Source organism: Dipodomys spectabilis, unplaced genomic scaffold (genome assembly GCF_019054845.1).
Source record: "Dipodomys spectabilis isolate Male_0828 unplaced genomic scaffold, ASM1905484v1 ptg000158l, whole genome shotgun sequence".
Lineage (NCBI taxonomy): Eukaryota > Metazoa > Chordata > Mammalia > Rodentia > Heteromyidae > Dipodomys > Dipodomys spectabilis.
Genome location: NW_024870835.1, coordinates 3446773 through 3461602, shown reverse-complemented (window position 1 = coordinate 3461602; position 14830 = coordinate 3446773). Strand labels below are relative to the sequence as shown.

Genomic DNA, 14830 nt, shown 5'->3' with positions numbered 1-14830 from the left:
AGAAAACTGACTACACATTTCATTGTGTCAGAATAGCAACACAGGAGAGTCATTATGTCCTTTTTGTTTTAACCACTTTATTTTTACTAGATGTAGAAATAAGTATGGAAACGCAAAAAATGTAAAGACAAAAGCTCAGATGATGCTGGATGAGGGAAGTACCTGGTTTCGGTTCACCCCTATTTATTGCTAGGCTCATCTTTCTCAGGGATACCTTGATTACTCTTTCTACAATATCTGATTGATTCCACTGGTTAAAACACAGTAGTAATGAGGCCAAGGTCATTAGTTCAATCACATTATGAGACAGTTAATTTCACTCTGGTCCAAGGCCATGACCCAGACATAACCCTATTCACCCACAGTTCACAAATGGAGGCCAATGTTCACCAGACCCAGCCAAGTCCCACAGTCAGAAGAAATGTTGCCACTATTATTTTTTGGCTGCTACTTTTTATTGTCATAAATTGAATTGTACAAAGTCAGAGGTTTCATTATGACATTTCCATACACTCATTTAATATAGTTTGATTATATTCTCCATTTTAAAATATCCTTTAATTCTGCAGCCTATGAATGGCAGAGAACAAATTCTACACACATTTTCCCACCCATCCAAACCTCTCTCCTTGCAAACATCCTGAAGACACAGAAGGGACATCACCTGTTTCCTTACTAGACATACACAGTATTATACTTCGATGTGTATTCTCTCTAGCTCAACTCTAAACGCTAGCACTTCAAAAAATGTTTTCTTGTTAACCTTTTCATACCTGTAAACAGAAGGCATTCTGAATCTGTGATTACAGGCAGAACATTGGGCTGGCCCTCTGTCGTTTGCCATAGTGTTTTTGTTTGCTTGTGCAGCTACTGGAGCTTGAACTTAGGTCCTGGGTTCTGTTCCTTAGCTTTTTAACACAAGGCTAGTGCTATACCATTTGAGCCACAGCCTACTTCTGGCTTTTTGGCAGTTAATTGAAGATTAAAATGTCTCAGGGACTTTTCAGCCTCCTGAGTAGCTAGGATACCTATAGGTATTAGCCACTGGCTTCGCAATACCATAGTTTTTACATGAGAGTTTATAGCAGTTAAATGGATAGCAGTGTGCAGACATAGGTAATGCCACCCCTCCCCACCATGCACATGTACTTTACATACTTCAGGAGAAATGTTACTTTTAAATAACTTAATAATGCTGATATATTTAGGTATAAGAGTGGACAATTTCTCTTGAACTCCCATTTTCAATGTGCTCATTGTCTCGACCACATACTCATGTTATTTGAGAAATATGTGATGGTAGAGGATGCATGTTCTTTTTCCTTTGTTCAATGAGTAATAAAGCTGGAGCGTGAACAAGCAGTCAGTAGCTTCGAAACGAGATCTGAGTTTCAGTTTATAACGGCAGTTTTTCACCACTGATTTTCACTTTTCCCTTCCCAGCAATGGACTCCTCCTCTCTGAGCAGTGCCAAGCTCCACGACTCGGACACAAGGAAGCACTTTCAAGCATTCCTAATGCACACTTCACATCCTCAGGCTGGATGGGAAAACAGGTGTCAGCAATCTACCACTCATTCTCTAGGAAAAGAGCCAGACAGGATCTCTAATGAGAAGCAGGCGGCCCACCAACCCTTCACCATTGCAGGATTTACTTGGAAACTGTAATACAATGTCCTACACATTGCTGTTTGCAGCTTACAAAGCAGAGTTGGTTTACAAGTACAAATGCCTGTGTGAGGTACTCTTCATTTTTGTTGAGTGCCTCTTCCATGGTGGAGCCCCAGTGGTGAGTTACACAACTGAAAGGGCATTCAGTTGGCATTTATGTGCAGTGCCCAGCTGTAAAACAGTTCTCCCAGGGCCCAGAGAGCACTCCTTTTCCTCTCCAAGCTGCTCTTTTCAGCCTTGAAAAGTGTCTGCCTGCAAATGGTATTATTTTGATTGCTCTGGAAACCATTTGGGAGCCAAAAAAAAAAAAAAAAAAAAGCTGTTTCCTTACAGTGAGTAAAGAGCTCTACTAATTCCACATGCTGCCTGACCAGCAGCACACGTTGTGCTGGACCTAAAGAAGCCACTTTGCCAGCATTCTAGACTAAGAGTGATATAAACTAGGCTAATAAGGGAGGATGGTGGCTGCCACTCCACCTACCCCTATTAAACCTGACCCTCTCAAGAATCAGGCTGATGTCAGCACTAGAGCCTTTTTAGCTTCTTACCCATAAACAAGGTTAAATAATCCCACAGTTGCTAATTATCAGAAAATGGACAAATAGAAAAGAAAAGAAAACAACCAAAGAAAAGTCCTTTTTATTCAAGGTTTATGATACCTGCACATCCTGAGTGGCTAGGATTACAGATGTGAGGCACCAGCACCCAGCAATTTTTTTTGGTGGGTGGGGGGGAGGTCAGTTGTGAGGCTTGAACTCAGGGCCTGGATGCTGTCCCTGAGCATCTTTGCTCAAAGCGAGTGCTCTACCACTTTGAGCCACAACTCTACTTCCAGTTTTTGAGTGATTAATTGGAGATATGAGTCTTACTGGGACTTTTCTGCCTGGGCTGGCTTCAAACCGCGATCCTCAGATCTGAGCCTCCTGAGTAACTAGCATTACAGGGTTGAGGCACTGTGGACCAGCTACTTCTTTTATTATTTTTTTAATAATATGTTGTTGGGAAAATTTTGAATTTATAAAAATATGAGTATACACCCAAGACAAATAAGATATGTGTGAATCCATCCCTAAAAGCAGCCTCTCTTCAAAGTGATTTTCAAGAAAGCACCAGTACCCACTATTATGAACCACATTCCTTCACATTATGGTGGATGGACATTAGACTCAACTAGGACAGAACTGAACCTAATATTAATTCTTCAGATGCCCCTCTGCCACCAGAGAAGGCCAATATTGTCTTTAATTTCATCTAATATTATCTTCTACCTCATCTGATTTTAACAACTGTGGATCACTTCCATGAAATATGAAGATTTTTCATCTTAAGAAAATTGTACTTTCCCTCCAAAAACACAGAGCAAGAATGATTATAAAGATTACAGGCTATATGTTCTAAAAAAAGAAAAACTCCACACACATCTTTATTATACCTTCAGGATTAATAAGTCATAGAATCTTCCTTCCCTGATTTTATACCCTAAAAGACATTTAAAAATGTGTGTGTGTCTATGAGGGCAAGAATGGTGGTGTACATCCATAATCTCAGTTACTTGAGAGGTAGAGATTGGGAAGATAATGGTTCAAAGCCAGCCTAGAAGAAAAAGTGAGCTTCATCTCAACTAATAAGCTGGTTATGTGATGCACAGCTATATTCTCCTCCATGTAGGAGGCATTGATAGGAGGACTAAGTTGAAGGCTGGCTCTAGGAAAAATGAGTGAAATACTATCTAAAAGATAAATAAGTCAAAAGTGACCACAAACAAGGCCATACTAAAGCTACCAGTACAACTGGTAGCATTATTTATCATAGCTAAGATTTGGAACCAACCCAGATTCCCCTCTGTAGATGAATGGATCAAGAAAATGTGATATATATATAATATATACACACACATATATTATATATAGAGAGAGAGTGTGAAATTCTGTGCTTCCATCAGAAAGAATGACACTGCCCCATTTGCTAGGAAATGGAAAGACTTGGAAAAAATCACAGTAAGTGAAGTAAGCCAGGCCCAAAGAAACATAGGCCCCATGGTTTCTCTCATTTGTAATAATTAGCATATGTCCAGGACAGTCCTGGCAGTTGAGCAGAATAACTCAATAGCTATACACATATGACCATATAAGATGAGGCTAAATGAAATGAACCCCAAGACATGGACACAGAGGTTTTCCTTTGTTGTTGTTGTTTTTAATGTATTATGCGATGTTTTCTTTCTGTTGTAATCCCCCCCCCCCCCCCTATAGTTTATCCCCTGTTGTCACTGTATTTGATTATAGTACCCTGGGTATTGTATATACATTTATCTGAATTTGGGAAGGGGAACAACAAAATGGTGAGACAAAGAACAAAGGGGGAACCAATGTAACAGCAATACCCACAAGACAATGTATTGGAAATGATCTGTACAACTGAGGGGGTGTAGGGGGAGGGAAAGAGGGAGAAAAATGAGGGAAGGGTAACAAGTTTGACAAGAAGAGTACTCACTACCTTACTTATATAACTGTAATCCCTCTGTACATCACCTTGACAGTAAGTTTTTTTAAAGGGGGATGGGGACATGGTTCAAGCAGTACTTTCCTAGGAAGTATAAGGTCCCAAGTTCAAGTTCAAACTTCAGTATCTCAAAAAATAATGCATGTGAATCTATGAATGGTAAATCAAAAAGTAAGAGTAAGTTTGATCAAGGTATATTGTATGCATATATGGAAATGTTATAATGAGATCCCCTTATACAACTAAGTGATACAAATAAAAATGTGGAAAAAACTTGGAAAAGGAAAAACAGAGAATAAAGAAGTCCAATAAGATTCTGATTCTGATTATTTTGCTAATGACCTGGACATCATGAAATCTTTTTAAATGACTTTTCTATGTATATGACAAACATATGGGCTTAAAAACTCAATTCTGAAGCTTACTAGCTGTGATTTGGAAAGCTAACATAAATAAGCATTAGTTTCCTCATAGAGTGAAGGTACCAAATCTCATATAGAAATGCTTACATTAAATCAGTATAACAAAGTGAGAAAACACCTAAACAACTGTTCTGATAGCAACTAATCAATATTAATCAATATTTGATTGTTACCATTATTTACAATGAGGTCTTTGCCTGGTTCAGATAGTTCATTCTTATATTCCTAGCTACTCAGGAGGCTGAGATCTGAGGATGGCAGTTCTAAATCAGCCCAGGCAGGAAAGTCTGTGAGACTCTGAGTTCTAATTAACCACCAAAAAGCTGGAAGTGAAGCTGTAGCTCAAGTAGTTGAATGGTAACTTTGAGTACAAAAGTTCAAGGCCAATACCCAGGCCCTAAGTTCAAGCCCTGTAACAGGCGCGCGCACACACACACACACACACACACACACACACACACACACACACACACACACACACACACACACACACACACACACACACACACACACACACACACACACACACACGAAAGGTTTTAAATTCCTCTATTGCCCAAAATGGATATAAACTTACTACTAAAACAATGGGCCTACCAAGATTTGCAACGCAATCTTCAACATACAATGGCTACACAAAATCATTTTGTAATGGTTTTCTAAAGGATTATTTTTGTCCAGGACAAGTAAGAAAAATTATATGTTTATAACTCCTAGAATTCAACTGTTTCAAAAGACACATCTGTCAAGGTAGATCCCAAGGGAAGGTGCGCACAATCTAGCACTGTTTCTTGTATTAGGCACAGACAAGTCAAAAGTCTTTCCTTTGGTCCAACTTATTCTTTAAAGCAATCAAAATATAGTAAAAGATGGGGGGGAGAGGAAGTGCCCCTTTTTTCAGCAAAAAGGGAAAGAACAAAGTAAAACTAGTTAAAAAGAAATTATTTCAGATACATTCCTACGTTTTTACAGAACATTTTTATCCCATATACAAAATGGCCTGCAATAAAGATTGTCTCTTCATTGTACAAATATCCAGAAACACTCTGTAGATGATATTCCTAACCAAAGTTAAAAATACACCAGACCATACCATACTTTACTTCTCCGTTCATTTTTCATCGAGACTGACTTAAGTACTGGATTCTTTTCAGTGTAATACTTTCATTAAGAAAAGACTTAATAATTTCTATATTTTTTTTGTTTCCTTTGTATGTTCTTCCCCCTATAGTATATCCCCTGTTGTCACTGTACTTGATTTTGGTACCCTGCAGCTTGTATATACATTTGTCTAACTTGGGGAGGAGAAGGGAATAACAAAATGCTGAAACAAGGACACAGGATGACCCATTGCAACAATAATACCCACAAGACACTATATCGGAAATGAACTTTACAACTTGGGGGTGGAGAAGGAGGGAGTGAGGTGGAGGAGGAAAGGGATAGTGGGAGAACAACAAAGGAGGGGGTAACAATGCTTGACAAGAAATGTACTCATGGGCTGGGAAGGTGGCTCAGTGGTAGAGTGCTTGCCTTGCAAGCCGGAGGCCCTGGGTTCGATTCCTCAGCACCACATAAGCAAAAAGAAAAAAGCCGGAAGTGGCGCTGTGGTTTGAGTGGTAGAGTGCTAACCTTGAGCTGAAGAGCTGAGGGACAGCGCCCAGGCCCAGAGTTCAAGCCCCACGACCGGACCCAAAAAAAAAAAAAAAGAAATGTACTCATTACCTTACTCAGGTAACTGTAACCCCTCTGTACAGTATTTTTACCATGAAATAAATTTTTAAAGGAAAAGACTTGATATTATATCTTGATATGAAAATCACTTAATGGAGTATTGTATTTAGTTGATCTATAAGAAACAAAAATCATTTAATTTGAGCTGTACATTTAATTGTAAAGAGCAATAACATTATATCCATGCCAAATAACTGAGAAATGTTCTCCATCATGTAAGTAAAACTTGTAATTCTTATGACTGCATAATATTACAAGAAAGCTATCCTAATAAAAGGCCAAAGGTAAGCTAAGAAATAAGTATTGAAAAGTAATAAGAAAAAAGACTTAGGTTAAGTTAACAAGATTAATGAAAGAGTCAATTGTAAAACTGCTAGAAATAGAATGTTTCTATTCATCTGGGTTTACATCAATAACTGCTTCAAATAAGGATCAAAACCTTATTATACAGAAAGGTATATGGAAATCAGATTTGGCTGACATTGGTAACTGTAACCACTTAATGCATCTTTTATATTCTTTACAATATGATATTCCTATTTCAATTGCTTTGTATGAGAATGTTAGGCATTAAGGAATAAATTGTGTCCCTCTCCCTTAAAATTCATCTGTTGAAAAACCTAACTTCCAGTGTAATAGATTTTGGACAGAAGATCTTTAGGAAGTAACTAGGTTTAAGTGAAGTCAGGAATGTAGGCTTCCATGATGAATAAGAGCCCGTATAAAAAGAAATATCAGCAAAACTTCCTTTGTCTTTCTTACTTTTATTATGTGAGAACACAAGGAGGAGTCCATATTAAAACCAAGCTCTTTGACTCGGGACTTTCAGCCCTGAGAACTGGAAGAAATACATTCATCTCTGTTGTTGAAGCTACCCACGGCATAGATTTTGCGATGAGAACTCAAGCTGATAATGGTAACATTTTTTTATTGCCATGTTGCAGAAAAAACTGCAGCACAGTTAAGATTAGGTAACATTTATGTGCATTAGAATCAAGTTTTCTGAAGATTTCTCAAATATTGCTCTTTCTTTTATACCTCCTAATGGTGGGAAAGTTCAATTAATTTAAAGTAGTGCTCTGAATGAAACTATATCCTCTTGAAACATGAATGTCAGGAAACAAGCTTTCTATGTCACTGTGAAAGATATACTAAATCTCTGTCCACCAGGGACATTTTGTAATCCACCCTCAAAGCAAACCCATGGTAAAACAAAACATCTCATCCCAGGGGCTTCTTGAGCTTGAATTGATCGCTTCTAACATTTGTCCAATCAATATTACCACTGGTCCTAGCTAGGAACCTCGCGAGTTCAATAAGTTTTGTAAGGGGAAGTAGAGTAGTTTCTCCTCTGAACTGCCTACATCCTCCTGATGCTCTCTTGTCCTGATTAAGAAGATACATGACAACACAGTGCAACGATCCATTTGCCTTCAAAGGTGATTTGTCTTTGTTTGTTAACTCTACAACACAAAATCTGGTAACATCTAAGACAATAACTGAATACTTGCAGTAATATATGTCAGCCAGATTTTCTTTCAAAACAAGGTGAAACTGAGGAAGGGAAGACAACTCCTTTAAATGCTATTCAAGTTTATGAACACCAGTAAGGGCAAGATGCTACATCTCTTTTTGGCATGCTCTCTCCATTTGTGTTATGAAACCTGAATGCGCCTGATGTGAAACTAGAATAATACTTAGTCTCTTGGGATGTTACATGTTCAAAAGTATTGTTATATCTATCACCTTCTAGTAATAGAGCCATTGACTAAGAATTACTTTCTCAACTAAACTGTTAGTCAAACAGGAAATGTCCTTATTTCTGTTGTATTTTTATATTGCAGACAAGCATTATCTTAGATGCCAAGGTCAGATAAAACATCCTAGATGCCAAGGTAAATGGCTTTATGTTGAGGTGACCCTGTTTTTAAACTGCATTTGCTTTCATCATTATTACGAATATCTTCATTATTATCACTAAATGCTGTTGCCCTTTGGACTTAGCACTCCCTCTCTGAGAACACAAAAATCTCATTAGGAAATGAAATGGCCTTGGAGAACAAGGGCCTATAAATCTCTCCATAAGACCCTTGTCTACACTTAGAGATGGCTTCTTTGAGCTTCCTCTCTTTTAAGCAGAAAAGCCAGAGTCTTTTATCTCTCATCATCAGTACTACTTTGAAGGCTGCTACTGACTATTGTAGCCAGAACATGTGCTCCATCAAAAATCCCAGTTGTTGCAGGATGGTATATATGCCAGTTGTGTTATAAAATCTTACTGGCTTGAGAATCCTTACTAGTCAAGAGTTTGGTGCATGCAGAATTGTCTGGAAAGAGACCATTTACAGTACACCACCTAAAAATATTTGAGCAAGGATTACGTGCATAGAAATAAGAGTTTCACAACTGGATATAATATATACCACTTAGTTGTGAGGCAAAAGACTTATATCATTTACTGCTTGCATGTCTTTCCCTTAGCTGAGGTATACAGAAGAAACAAAATTACAAGTGAGAGGAGTTCCAACTTTAGTGCTTCACAAAAGAGTGCTGGAAAGGGAAACAAATTCCATGATAGACCTGGCCCAGATTGTTACTGGAGCTGAGCAGTGGGCATCATGGCACAGCTGCTCATCAGCTCACAGTAAGATCTGGCAATTGCTGCCAGAACTCTCTTCATTTATGTGTGAAATAACCCAGAAATAACCCACTTGTGAAAAGCACTAGAAACCCAAAATAATTTTTTAAATCACATTATTGCCTCTATAAGGGCAGTAATGAATTTAAAAAGACCTTAAAAGTATGTGATGTTTGGTCCTTGCTCTCAATTTTGGATTATAATTATAAATTTATAAATAATAAAATATTACAATAAAATAAATTGAATTAATTAGGACATTAAGGTGGTAATGAATTGAAATGCACTACCCAAAACACAGATATAGCTGAAGAGTACATCCTGACAAGGCATTTGCCTGCACTTTCTTAATAAATTTAGACCTTTTAAAAATGGATTTGTCAACTGGGCACCACTGGCTCATGGCTATAATCCTAGCTTACTCTGGAGACCGAGATGTGTAAATCATAGTTTGAAGCCATCCCAGGCAGGAAAGTCCATGAACCTCCCAAAAAGCCAAAAGTGAAGCTGTGGCTCAAGTGGTAGAGCATTACTAGCCTTGAGTTTTAAAAACTCAGGAACAGGACAATGCCCAAGCCCTGAGTTCAAGTTCTGAGACCAGCACACTTGCACGTGAGGTGAGAGCATACATACACGCGCACATACACACAGAACTTGTTTTAAAATGTTCATAAAGCATTTGGCAGACAATAGTAAAATCTTCATAGACTTCAACAAGTTGTCAAGCCGATCTATTCATTTTAACCATTACTCTGAATTACAGAATTTTCCCCACTAAATGTGAAGCTTGGAATTACCACCATGATAATGGTATTAAAAGCTTCTTTTATTTCTAAAACTTTATGTATTTTTATAGTGCTTTGACTTCTACAAATCTGAAATCCATCCAAAGGAAAAAAAGCATTGATTTTACATGGACTAATTATTACCATGTCAAAAATGCCATTTTCTAACTAAATTCATACAACAAAGATTGCTGATAATTGCAGGGATTATTTCTTTGTAAGTCTTGTATTTTCCTAATTAAAATAACGGTGTATTTCCCAGGTAACATACTGGAGCCCTTTTCCTCTATGTAGAGGAAAGTGTAGGTATACACGTATGTATGTATGTATGCATGTAGATGTGTATAAGATACCATCTATAAGGCAATAAATAGAAATGTTTTCCCTTATTTGCAATAACTAGTACATGTGTAGGGCAAGCAGAAGAGGTCAAAAGCTATGTCCATATGACGATATAAAATGATGCTAACTGAAATGAACCCCAAGATAGGGACACAAGAGGTTTTATCTTTCACTGTTGTTTTTAAAGTACTTATAATGTACTATGTGATTTGTTTTGTTTCTTTTGTATGTTCTTCCCCCATGGTATAACCTCTGCTTTTACTGTATTTGATTCTAGTGTCCTGAATCTTGTATATACATTTTTCTAATTTGGGGAGGGGAAGGGAAATAACAAAATGCTGAAATAAGGATACAGGTTGACCCATTGTAACAATGAGATGTACAAGACACTAGATTGAAATGAACTTTACAGCTTGGTGGGGGGGGAGGGAATTGGGGAGGAAAGGGATGGTAGGGGAAAAACAAAGGAGGGGGTAACCATGCTCGATAGGAAGTGCACTCATTACCTTACTTTACTCAAGTAACTGTAACCTCTTTGTACAGTATCTTTACAATAAAAATATATATTAAAAAAGATACTGTCTATAAGACAATAAATAGAAATAAATAATAAATAAAAGAAATAAGAAAAAGGCAATAACAGAACCTGAATTTATATTTTCTTCCTTCTTTCCTTTTAAAGATTCAGCTCAGCATGTGCTTTGTTGTTATAATGACTTTTACTATGACTATAAAATGTATGTATGTGCATATATAAATACACATTAGATACATGTTTATTTAGAGATGAGTTTCAGTACCAGTCCTACTGCTAATCAATAGTTTTAATTCTGTAATTTACTTGCTCAAATCTCAATGGTTACACTTAAGATTCCAAATTTTGTGCTCATATTTGCTAAATATACATAACTATCATTTCAATTTGCTTGAAAGCAATCTGGACTCACATTTTATACTAACGCTCAAAGAAGGACCTGAAAGCTGTATTTTTAAGTCACATACAAATGCTTAATGAGTATTACATTAAGAGGTCACAATTGTGCTCTAAAGATTTTAAAGTGCACACAGACTTCCTTAAAACATAAACAAGACAAAATACCTTATACAATCTCCCCAGAAACTTAAAATTATCTCCATTATGGCTTTAGTTGGGACTCTCTGTTTATTGTGTCTATGAAAAAAATATAGAGTATGAAGTAAAACTGTTTATAAACAGCCAAACACCTAAATATGCTATGCTTACTATTGCTACTATGTAAAATGGCAAGTCCTAACAAAAAGGTAATAAAAATAAGACTTATTTTTTTTTTTTTAAAAAAAGCCCTCTCTATCTTAATGAAAGTTAACTGAAATACCAAAATTCTGACACACTTAAGAGACTGTTTTCTCCTGTGAAAATATTAGGAGATAAGATTCTTTTGTTCTCAATGTAGCTCTTAAAAAAAAAATGTAGTGTTCAGAATAACATAGTTTGTATTAGTTAATATTAGATTCCTGTCCAGGCTCTGAAAAAAGAACCTGAGTTTCCATGCACACATTTTCTATGAGGCTAACAGTTGCTTTTCTTCATAAATCAATCTATTGTTATACTTCATAATGAGAAGGCAGATTTACTGCCTTTTACCGCCTTTTCTCACCATTGGAAAGATGCTTATTTGGGGAAGAAAACATTTCTCTTCTTCAAGGGGTGTTTAGGATTAGGGAGGCAGGGGCAAGAACCTTTAACATCTGCTCCCTTCAAATGAATGACACCTCTAGTTCTCACAGCCTGGATGCTGAAAACCAAGTACCCTCAGTTGATAACAATTTTCTAAGCTGAAGAAGCATAATGAAATCACATCTCTAAAACACACATTTGGGTTTTAGGGGTTAGACAGTAAAACACAGAATTAACATGGCTAACAATGTCACTCAAATGCCACAGCATTATTGTCAGGTTCAGGAAAATAGGAGTTTAAAATAAAGACCTAGGATCCGGCATCTTGAATTTTCTCCAATGAAAACAAATTTAAAGTACTAGCTACCAACACTTCCATCATTTGAATCTTAGATGTTGTAGCAGAAGAACTCAATAGTTTTTAACATAGACTTATATACTTCTGTGTTTTTATTTTCTATTGTTTTTCCCTAAGAAAGAAATATTTAAGAATTATGAACTTTAGCCTTTTAATTTAAAAACAAGTAAAAGGCACATGGCAGCATCAAATTCCTAACCATCTGCCTTTTAAAAGGACACACACACACACACACACACACACACATAGACATACACACTCACCCACTCATTCCAGTCAGGCTTAACATTCTCAGCAAGTAAGTAGATCTTGATGGATCAGAGAGAAGCTTCCGTACTCATGATTCTACTTTTGGAAATGCAGCTATCTTTATACAGGCATCATGACTCCTACCGGGAAATGCAGTCAACCACACATTTCAAACAAACATACATAATGTAAAACAAAGAAAGCTAGGCAGGTGCTGAATTCAAGAAGAATCTCTATTTTCTGAAGAAAACTAAATCATGTCTTCTGACAATGAATATGGAATATTGCCTAGGAAGCTAACACTTCTTGTCACTTCAGGCTATTTTTTGTCACATAAGCAATGTTTTTTGACAGTTTTACAGGCTGCTATACCAAAGACTTCAGTATTTATGGTCTTTATTCACTTGGCTTTCTGCTCTTATCCATTGGTCACTAATCACTAAATAGTGGGGGGGTTGTCGTTGTTGTTGTTTTGTTTTTAAATGGGGCAGAAATTAGCTCAAAGGATGTCCTTTGACAATGGCAGCTTAGGACAGCACCAGCTAAAGGTCTTCTCCTTGGCTTCTTTCTCACTGGCCTCAATTTTCTTTTCCTCACAGACAACTTAATGAGGGCCCAAGATCCAGTGTTCAATTAAAGCAATAGTAGCAATGATTTACTGCTTTCTTAGCGGAGAGTTTGGAAATGCTTCTGAATCAATCCCCAGAAACACTCAATTTCAATCTCTCAAGAATGGTTTAAACTTGCTTTTAATCTTAATAAGAGTAGTTCCTATTGGTAAAATCATTATTTGAAAAGTTTACCTCTACAAACCTTACAATAGGCAAATATACAGTCATGTTGAATCTGTGTATGATACTCTAAAACTTCAACATATTTAATTTATAACATGGCTTACAAATTTCTTCCTACATAGTAACAGCTAATTATTATCCATTATACATAAAAGACCAAGCGCTAACAAGCAAGTTGAAGAAACAAACCTTTTTTCTACTTCACTGTCCTTAACTTAAATAAACATTACCAAGAGATTGGCTGGGTTTTACCTTATGATCAATATGAAATGTGAACAGACCATACCATCTCTTCCAGCTGGTTAGTGGAAACTGAAAGTTAAATTAGTCCACAAAATGGTGTTTTCTTATAAATTAAGCATGTGAAGGAAACCTAGAAATATTGGCATTATAATTTTCATAAATTTCCTGATATGTAGCATACTTTAAAATTTTGTAAGTATGGACTGATCAATATGAAGGGAAAAAGGGTAAGGGAAAAGGGAAGGAAAAGAAAGTGGAGAGGAGAGGAAGGAGAAGAAAGGAGAAGAGGAAAGAGGAAATCTGAAGGAACACTAACGCCCCACTAATGATCATATAAAATATAATTCATTATGGAGTGAAAATAATTTCTTAGGATCAGCTTCAGTCTTTTAAAGTGTGCTGGAATGAAAACATTTCAAAAGGTAATGTGTTCAAAAATGATTTCTTTAAAAGTTTTGGCTATCACCACATCTAAATAAACATAATACATTTTATCCTCTCTAGAAAAAAATAACTTATTAGCATCTATATACAATTACTTTTCCTGTTTATGCATAATAACTATTTAGACACTGTGTGGTTGCATTTGATTTACAGAGATCCACAGGAGAAAATCTCCTTGAACAGAGTTTTAGAGAATTTTATTTCCACTGATGAATGAGCAGTGAATGCTTTCTGAAATTTCAGATTCTAAATAACTACTATATTTCTTTAGGACAAAAACGTAAAACCAAATGAATGCTATATTCTCTAAATTTTGTGAGCATTTAGATTATATTTCACATATATTAACCAGAAAGACAACCCAAATTCTATTCAAATAGATTTTGAAAGTATTAAAAGAAAAGTTGAATACATGTAAGAATTTATGGTGACAAGTTTTTAAAAATTAACAAAACATTTTAGTATACAATTAAGTGACCACTGATTTTCATCCAATATATTTAGTCATTAGATGACAAGAGTTGTTATATTAAGTTCAGTTTGCAGTATATGACCTTATGCCCAAATGCATATAATTGGATACATTATGAATGTAAATCTTTTCAAACTATGCTGATACATAATTATGTGAAATATGAAAGAACAGAATCATGTTATTCTGAGTTAAAAGATTCATGTCAAATTGCTGAAGTACTTGGAGTTCTAATCCTTAGCTTCTCTAAGAAAATAAGAGAAATTACTTAATAATACATTCATGAGTACAGAAAACTTTTGTTTCTTTAATACTTATTTTAAGAATTCACCCACAGATAAAACCTACCAGTGAATTCTTAAAACTTTTGAAGTTAGAAGAGAAAGATAATAATTTGAAGAAAGAATGCCTATCAGGGATGCATTTATATAATGAAGTATTATAAAATCATACCTCCTATTTCTAAACTTTTTCTCTAAATTTTCTTAATCAGATTAATAATGAAATATGCAAGTTCATT

At 36.0% G+C, this 14830-nt stretch overlaps 1 protein-coding gene across 2 annotated transcripts in view; it reads right to left on the bottom strand.

Moving 5' to 3' along the window:
• Positions 1-14830, bottom strand: part of Mllt3 (MLLT3 super elongation complex subunit) — a 273357-nt gene that overhangs the window by 22617 nt on the left and 235910 nt on the right. The window lies entirely within an intron of this gene.